Raw genomic sequence first — 9,167 nt, 5'->3', positions numbered from 1 at the left:
AGTGTGTTGGTGGTGGTACTCACTGGACATTTTACACATTTAGGAGTTGAAGAAGAAAAATGGCACTAATGATATGTTTTGGAAGAAATATATTTTTTATTGCACATATATAAATAAAGTGTATTAGAAGTGGTGGAGATCACTTACCCTATATGAGATGAAATATAAGAAGACACAGCAAAGATCACTACTTATTAAGTACAAATAGGAACTGTAATTATCAACACTTCAACTGAGTGTTGTGCGGCACTATTTTTTGTAATATTGTATATCAGTGCATGTGGGAGTATGCATTACAGCGTGAGCAGCAACATATTTTTATGTATAATCTCATTTCTATTTATTTAGCACATTTTGGGGTTGCACAGAACTTTTTTGTGAATTGTAGTTTTCTTCATGGTATTTGTTGTAGTTATACAACTAGAGTGCCAATGTTGCTTACCCCTGGCCTAGACCTTCACACATATGAACAGCACTGAAGGGAGCCTAGACTTGTCATGATTTATGTACAGTATGTATTCTGAAAAGGCCACTAACATAGATTTATTTTAACATTACATTTTAACATTTACAGCTGATCTCCAGGAATTACATTTTTAAACTTACATTGGGCCAGCTTGGGTACATCTAATCATTCATAGCTCAAATCTGGAGGATGCAGAAAGCCTCTATAGTAGCCTGTGCTACATAAACTCAGTGATGGTGTCTTTTGAGTGCTGCTTGAGCAATTTGCCTTCTGCATACTGAACACAGGGGCCACTCACATGTGCCCTCTGCCATTCTGAAAATGGCTTGTATTTTTTCCATGAATACAATTTATTTTCTCATTTGACAAGATGGAGAGGAGGGGAGGAAGATATCACAATCTCTGCCTCCACCAATCAGAGGATGTGTTGTATTCATTGAAAAAAATACAAGCTGTTCTTTGAGTGGCACAAATGTGTTCAGTATACAGAAGGCAGGTTGTTTGAGCAGCACCCTTAAGCACCCTTAAGAGACCAGCACTGATGTATGCAGTAAAGGCCACTATGGTTAATTTCTGCATCCTCAGCAGCTATGTGAGCTATCAAAAACTAGAGTTTATCACTTCTTAATTTACATATTAAATTATTAGCTAAAATCCTGGCTACCAGAATGAATAATATTATTGGACACTTAATCCATAAAGACCAAACAGGTTTTATTCCGAAACGTCAGGCAGGTGACAATATAAGAAGAGCACTTTTACTCATACATGCAGCCAAAACAAGACATATACCAGCATGTCTGGTTTCACTGGATATAAAAAAGGCATTTGACTCTGTCACTTGGCTATATATGGATTATATACTACAGAAATGGGGTTTTGGTAACCATTTCCTTACCTGGGTCTCATCACTATATAATAAACCAAGAGCATATATTAAATACTCTGGTTATAAATCCACAATATTTGACATAAATAGAGGTACAAGACAAGGTTGCCCCCTTTCACCATTAATTTTTGCCCTATTAATAGAACCCTTAGCACAACTAATAAGAACAAATATAGACATCAAAGGGATTGAATTAGGTGGTTACCATCATAAGATAAGCCTTTTTGCTGATGATATCCTTGTTTTCCTGTCCCATCCTCATATATCTATCCCAAATCTGCTTAAATTACTGCAAAAATTTGCTCATATTTCTGGACTATATATTAACCCTTCTAAATCAAATGCCTTAAATATTTCTTTATCGCAATGTGAACTTCAACACACAAAAACTGTCTTACCTTTTACTTGGGTCTCTAAACAACTACCCTATTTAGGGGTACAACTCACAATTTCTCTCAAAGATCTGTTTTCAGCTAACTACCTACCTCTGTTGAAACGAACATCAGGATGTATGAAGCAATGGGCCTCTCTTTCACTTTCCTGGTTAGGTAAAATCAATGCTATTAAGATGTTTTATATTTATTTAGAGTGTTACCTATAACTTTACCATCTTATTTTACTAGACTTACTCAACGAAGAGTCTTATCGTTTATCTGGGGTTCCACTAAGCCTCGTATACCCAAATCTACACTTTACCTTAACAAATTAAAAGGTGGTTTAGGACTACCCAATTTCTTATCCTATTATTATGCTGCCCAAATGGCTCTTCTACCTAAATACCATGCTACTATCGAAACACCCCTATGGGTAGCTATCGAAGCAGTAGATACTGACCCAATATCAGTAGCCAATATGCTATGGCTTCGCCAGATCGACAGAAAAAATATTTCCAATCCCATAACGAAACACACCTTAGCCATTTGGGATAAGTTCAAAACCTTACATAATCTCCAATGTCTGCATAATCCTTTACTTTCATTCCTTGGGAACCCAGCTTTCTACCCTGCATGGAAAATTCCTAGATCTTTTTCCATATGGTCCTCTATGAACCTGAATCGTTTATACAGATTGACATCTGCAAATACTATATACTCCTTTCCTGATTTGTGTGAAACCTTTAATATTCCGAGAAGTGAAATCTTTCGCTATCTACAAATTAAAAATTTTTATGAACCACTCCTTATTACAGGTTCTTCTCTTAATCAAATGACTCAATTTGAACGGATATGTATAAGTGACCCACACATCAGGGGACTGATTTCTTTGTTATACCAACAACTTATAAATAAATCTGATCAAAACTTACCCCCATATACTGCCAAATGGGCACTTGACATGAATCGGACCTTCGATAACAAAGATTGGTCAAACATATGGTTAGCTACTAAATCTTCTTCTCCTAATAGTAATGCCATAGAAACAAACTATAAAGTCCTTACACGGTGGTACTTAGTACCAGCTAGAATAGCAAAATTCATTCCTACATACCCACCTAATTGCTTCAGAGGTTGCGATTCACTTGGAACTCACTTTCACATCTGGTGGCAATGCCCGATAGTCCAGGAATTCTGGAAAAAAATATTTTCCATGGCTTCTAAAGCTCTTGAAATCTCTATTCTTCCTGATCCTGCTACAGCACTTTTAAACCTCAAACCCAATACACTCTCTCATACTCAATTCCAATTACTCATTCAAATTACTACTTCAGCCAAACAAACAATTGCCAAAGCTTGGAATTCTAAATCTCTAATTCTGGCTGAAACAAAACATAGAATCAATAGAGTACTTGTTTTTGATAAAATGACAGCTATAGCTGATAACAAGATTAATACATTTCGAAAGATATGGCAACCATGGGTTAAACATTATTACCCTAATGACTTCGACCAATCTTTGTTATTACCTCATTAGATTGTATATAGAACATACAATATAATGATTATTTGTGTAACTCAGAAGCCAGACCACCACCACCTATACTCCCCTCTCTTTTCTTCTTCTTTTCTATATTTTCTTTCTTTTCTTATATTCTTATTTCTTATTAGACATATACCCATGAGCAGAAAAAGTCACATAGACTATTTGTTTATTTATTAATAAATTTCTATGTCATGATCACTTTGATGTATCCCTATAAATTGTATCATTCTTAAAGTAATAAGATGAGTTTATATTTTCATGATGATATTATTTATCTTATACTAATTGTATATGAAATGCTCATGCTTCATATTTATATGTCTACTTCATCTCCTTATTTATTTATTTATTTATTTATTTATTTTATGTACTACTTTTTATTTATTTATTTACTCTGTTATCTATGAAAAACTCAATAAACATATTTAACAAGAAAAACTAGAGTTGGCCCAATGTAAGTTTAAAAAAAAAAAAAAAAAATCATTTCTGGTTTTCAGCTTTAAGGTGTAACTAAAGGCAAAACTTTTTTTTATAGTTTTGGATAGAGTAGAGAGGGATTAGAACACCTGTCAGTTTTTATTGCTGGTTTTTGCCTCCTTAAGGAGATTCCCTTCTCTATTTGTCCTGTTTACCTTTATCATTAAAAGTGAAAGTAAAAGAAAATCCCACATTTTAGGCTGACACCAAAACATTAATAGAGGTAAAATCTTCTAACGGAGATACTAGTTCTGATGACACTTAGCATGTTACACATGTATTATTGTTTGTTTGCCTACCTCACTCTGTAGCTAGAGGATGCTCTATGTAGTTAAACCCACCCTTCTTCTACAGCTTTTAGCCTTCATTCATCGCATGTACTGTATTCATCTAATGTTCATCTGTTATGATCTGCACAACTTTTCAGGATTAAAAAGTTTTCTATGATCTGCAGGATGTCATGTGGATCGAGTCACTGTCTGTTAATTCTACTGACATCATAAATTACAGCCAGGCCCGGATTTACTCCCTTTGCCGCCCCCAAGGCCGGGTCCTTCAATGCTGCCCCCCCCCCCCACACACACACACACACACACACACACACACACACCACCATTCTTGTCCTTTATCGATGACTGCTACAATAGATCAAATAAAAACATATCTCCACACACGAGAACACTGAAAATAACTGACTTTAATTGTACAGACTAAAAATACTTCAGGGTAAGCGCGTGAGGGGTAAGGATTTTTTGCAGGCAATTTTTCAGGGCAATGGCTGGTGTTAGTGCTTCAATCATCCCCAGCACCATGGTTGTTATGGTGTCAGGATGATTGGAACACATTACTTCTATCATTACAGTGTAATGTAAAATGAAATAGTTCAACTCACCATAATGCAGAATCATTGGGAGCCCTGAGCATGTCACTTGCCACTATGCCTGCCACCAGATGGGGATGTCACTTGCCATGCTGCCACCAGATGGGGATGTCACTTGCCACTATGTCTGCCACCAGATGGAGATGTCACTTGCCATGCTGCCACCAGATGGAGATGTCACTTGCCACGCTGCTGGCCACCAAATGGGGATGTCACTTGCCATGCTGCCACCAGATGGAGATGTCACTTGCCACGCTGCCACCAGATGGAGATGTCACTTGCCACGCTGCCTGCCACCAGATGGAGATGTCACTAGCCACGCTGCCTGCCACCAGATGGAGATGTCACTTGCCACACTGCCTGCCTGCCACCAGATGGAGATGTCACTTGCCACACTGCCTGCCTGCCACCAGATGGAGATGTCACTTGCCACGCTGCCACCAGATGGAGATGTCACTTGCCACCAGATGGAGATGTCACTTGCCACGCTGCCACCAGATGGAGATGTCACTTGCCACGCTGCCACCAGATGGAGATGTCACTTGCCAAGCTGCCTGGCTGCCACCAGATGTTGATGTCACTTGCCACGCTGCCTGGCTGCCACCAGATGGAGGAGGGTGGAACAGCAGTGCGGGCAATGAGAGATGTCATCTCTCTCCCCCGCCGCCGCACCGCTGACATTACTTCTCGATCTTTTTCAAAAATGGCGCAATCACGCTACTGCGCATGCCCTGCCCAGCCAAGCACGTATGAGCTTTCCCGAGCCCGGCCGCCTTCGGAACGGCGCATGCGCAGTAGTGGGCGGCTCGCGGCCATCTTTTCTAAGGGCACCGGTGCCCTTAATCGACTTTAACGGGCAGCCTGAAAGGGGGGGCGGCTGTGAAGTCACTGCAGGAGCGGCGCCGCCCCAAATCCGGCCCTGATTACAGCTATCTTGCTACAACTGGAGCAGTTATACATATCACTCTGGAAGTGCTTAGTCTGGAAAGGCATAACAACCTTGGTGACTCCCAGGGATTCCCTCACTTTGGAAGGATTTCTTCTCAGTTCATGCTTTGGCAATGGGACCGACAGGGAAGGGAAATTCCCCCCAATGGGACACAGATGGCAAAAAATTTAAGAAGGGTTATTACCCTCCCTTACTCTATCCAAAATGAACAAAAAAATGTTGCCTTTAGTAACACTTTAAGTGTTAACATATAGTGCCTGAAAACTATTCATACCCCTTGAAATGTTCCACATGTTGTCATATTACAACCAAAAAAGTAAATGTATTTTATTGGGATTTTATGTGCTAGACCAACACAAAGTGACACATAATTGTGAAATGATAAATGGTTTTCAAAGTTTTTTTTACAAATAAATATATAAAAAGTGTGGCGTGTATTTGTATTCAGCCCCCCTGAGTCAATACTTTGTAGAACCACCTTTCGCTGCAATTACAGCTGCAAGTCTTTTTGGGGATTTCTCTACCAGCTTTGCACATCTAGAGAGTGACCTTTTTGCCCATTCTTCTTTGCAAAATAGCTCAAGCTCTGTCAGATTGGATGGAGAGCGTCTGTGAACAGCAAATTCTTGCCACAGATTCTCAATTGGATTTAGGTCTGGACTTTTACTGGGCCATTCTAACATATGACTATGCTTTAATTTAAACCATTCCATTGTAGCTCTGGCTGTATGTTTAGGGTCGTTGCCCTACTGGAAGGTGAACCTTCACCACAGTCTCAAGTCTTTTGCAGACTTTAACAGGTTTTCTTCTAAGATTTCCCTGTATTTGGCTCCATCCATCTTCCCATCAACTCTGACCAGCTTCCCTGTCTCTGCTAAAGAAAACCAGCCCCACAATGTTTCACAGTGGGGATGGTGTGTTCAGGGTGATGTGCAATATTAAAATAAATGGGGGTTGGTGCTGCGCTGTTAAAAAAGAACCAAGTAATTAGATCAAAAGAGAAGAGAAAAAATACTGCTAAAGGTAGCAGTACAAACAGATCAACAGTTTAAATAACCACAGTGTGTGGTAAAGTGACTGGTAACAAAGTGCAAAGTGCAAAATGGATAATGTGGAAACACAACAATAATTCTTCTGTAGTCAAAAAAAGGGTGTACTGCTAAAGGTAGCAATGCACATGCAAATGAATAGATAAATGAACAAAAATAGATCAATAATGTAAACAATATCCACAGTGGGTTGTAACGTGACTGATTTTAAAGTGCAAAGTGCAAAATAAATAATATTGAGACACATTAAGAATATTTATTCTGTAAATAAAATGAGTGCAAATATGAATGTGCAAAATGCAAAATGAACTGTGCAAAACCAGCAAACAGTCTCAGTGCAGAGTACAAATGAGTGCAAAACAGCAATACAGTCCATTCTTCTGTGTGTAAAGAACATCAAGGTGCAAACACAAGGTGCCAAGGAATAGTAACTCCTCTTTGTGCAAAAACACACACTGGTAGCAATGGCCTCTTACCTTGCGGTAATAGGGTAACCGCATGTGTATACAAATCTGTAAGATTCACTTCTTCCTTCTACCATAGTGCTGGGCCACTGTAGATCTAGAAATGTCTTTGTCTCTCAGTGGATGCCTTTATTCAAGTATTTTGAATAAACGTAGCTTTTATTGATATTGATAACAACAATGAGGGTACTCACATACAATAATACAATTTTGACTTCATCATCGTGACCGTGACGCCACGTGTAGGGATGGAAAGGCACCTGTATTGACGCTGGCAGACGAGCTCGCTGCTCGTGGAGTTATGTGCATTATTTTATGATTTTATTACTATTGAAGCATATGCAGACTGAGCACTTTATTTGTGCTTTGGTTCATTTCTATGTCCTTTCTATGTTTTTTCTGACAGCTCTTTACTTATCCAATAGAGAGTTCACACATCCATATTTTTCCCAAGGATGCACATCTAATTGTTCCATGATATGCTGAACATCTAAAATCTCAACCATGCATTGTTCCACAAAAATTTGTAATTACCTGTTGTTCCTACGCTTATGTAGTCACAAGTGAACTTTCCATTTCTGCAAATACTGTAAATAAAATCAGTGATGGGAGTTAGTAATTAGCCATCATGTTTGTGCCAACAATGCACCTACTAATCCCTATCAGCCAGTATCGACCTAACAACATAACTTCCTTTCTTTAGTAACTCACTACTTCTAGGATCCAAGAAGCATATAATATAAATACAGAATATAAAATATATAAAAAAATAAAACATTGTAGAAAATAAAGCACATAGTCAAAAAATCTCCTCCATGAGGCCTATACCTCTAGTCCTTTTAAAGTGTTTATAACCCTAAAAAAAAAAAAAAAAAAAAAAAAAGAAAAGGACCCTGTTCTTATAAAGCATGTTATACAGCACACTCCTTGTGCTGTGTCATTTGGACCCCCGTATTACCTGAAATACCTGGCTGATCCTGCCTGGTTCTGCTCTTCCCCCTGTAAACATGTTTATCATGGCTGCTGAGCCCTGACACTGTGGTCAGTTTACATGCCTCCATCATCCGCTGCTCTCCTCTCTGCTCTCCTCTGTCCTCCTTCCCCCTCCCCTTCCTGCCTTTCAGCTCTAACCCACTATTCCCACTTCTAATAGTTGTTGAAAGACAATGACGGGTGTAGGCATAGCCACGCCTTTAACAATCATGTTATCCCCTGCCATATAAGTAAAGGGGCAGAGTGGTGGTGAAATCACTTACCAAATATGTCCATATCCAAATTCCCAGCAAGTAAGTGAATGGAACCAGAGATGTCATTGTATTCAAAAGTAATGACAGCTCTTAAGAGCTGTCATTTGAGGCACAAGCGGACAGACTAGCATATCAATGTTTTTTTTCTTTCCATGATTGGCGGACGTTGTTTATCGTGACTGATGTTGGATTTACAATGCTGGGATTTTTTTGTAGTTTTATATGTTTAATAAAGGATCTGTCAAAAACATGGGTGTGTTTATTTACAACTGACATACCCCTACCCCTTTACTCATTCATGTAGTGGGGAGCCAGATATCTGGGACCCTCTTATCTTAAAGGGGCTTCCAGATTCCAATGAGTTTCCCCTGCATACCCAGAATAAACAGCCCAGGGTGCCCCCTTCCTGGCCTGCCAGGCTGTGTGCTCAAATTAGGAGTCTGGTATGAATTTGGGGGGTACCCCACGTAATTTGCTTTAGCAAAGGGTACCCTTTTAAATCAATACCAAATCCGATATGGATTTTGGAGGGGGGCCCATGTCATGCAGCCTCATGTTTTTTTTTTGTTTTTGCATGGGCCCCACCCCCTAAAGTTGATAACAGATATGAAGGGTTTGGTATTTATTTTGAGGGTGCGGGCCCCATGTCATTTTTTTAACTTGTAGAGCAAAAGTGACATATAGAAGAAAAAAAGTTGTTAATTGACTTTTCCCTGTAAGCTTCCTTTTGTAAAAAATGCAATGCCGCCCCCCCCAAAAAAAATATATATTAGAACCTCGTTTTTTATGAGGATCTTGTATGTATTTTTGGGAACCCTATTGCATT

This window comes from Aquarana catesbeiana, linkage group LG11 (assembly GCF_042186555.1).
Source record: "Aquarana catesbeiana isolate 2022-GZ linkage group LG11, ASM4218655v1, whole genome shotgun sequence".
In the NCBI taxonomy this organism is placed as follows: domain Eukaryota; kingdom Metazoa; phylum Chordata; class Amphibia; order Anura; family Ranidae; genus Aquarana; species Aquarana catesbeiana.
The sequence above is the reverse complement of the archived record's forward strand: the minus strand, read 5'-3'. Positions refer to the sequence as shown.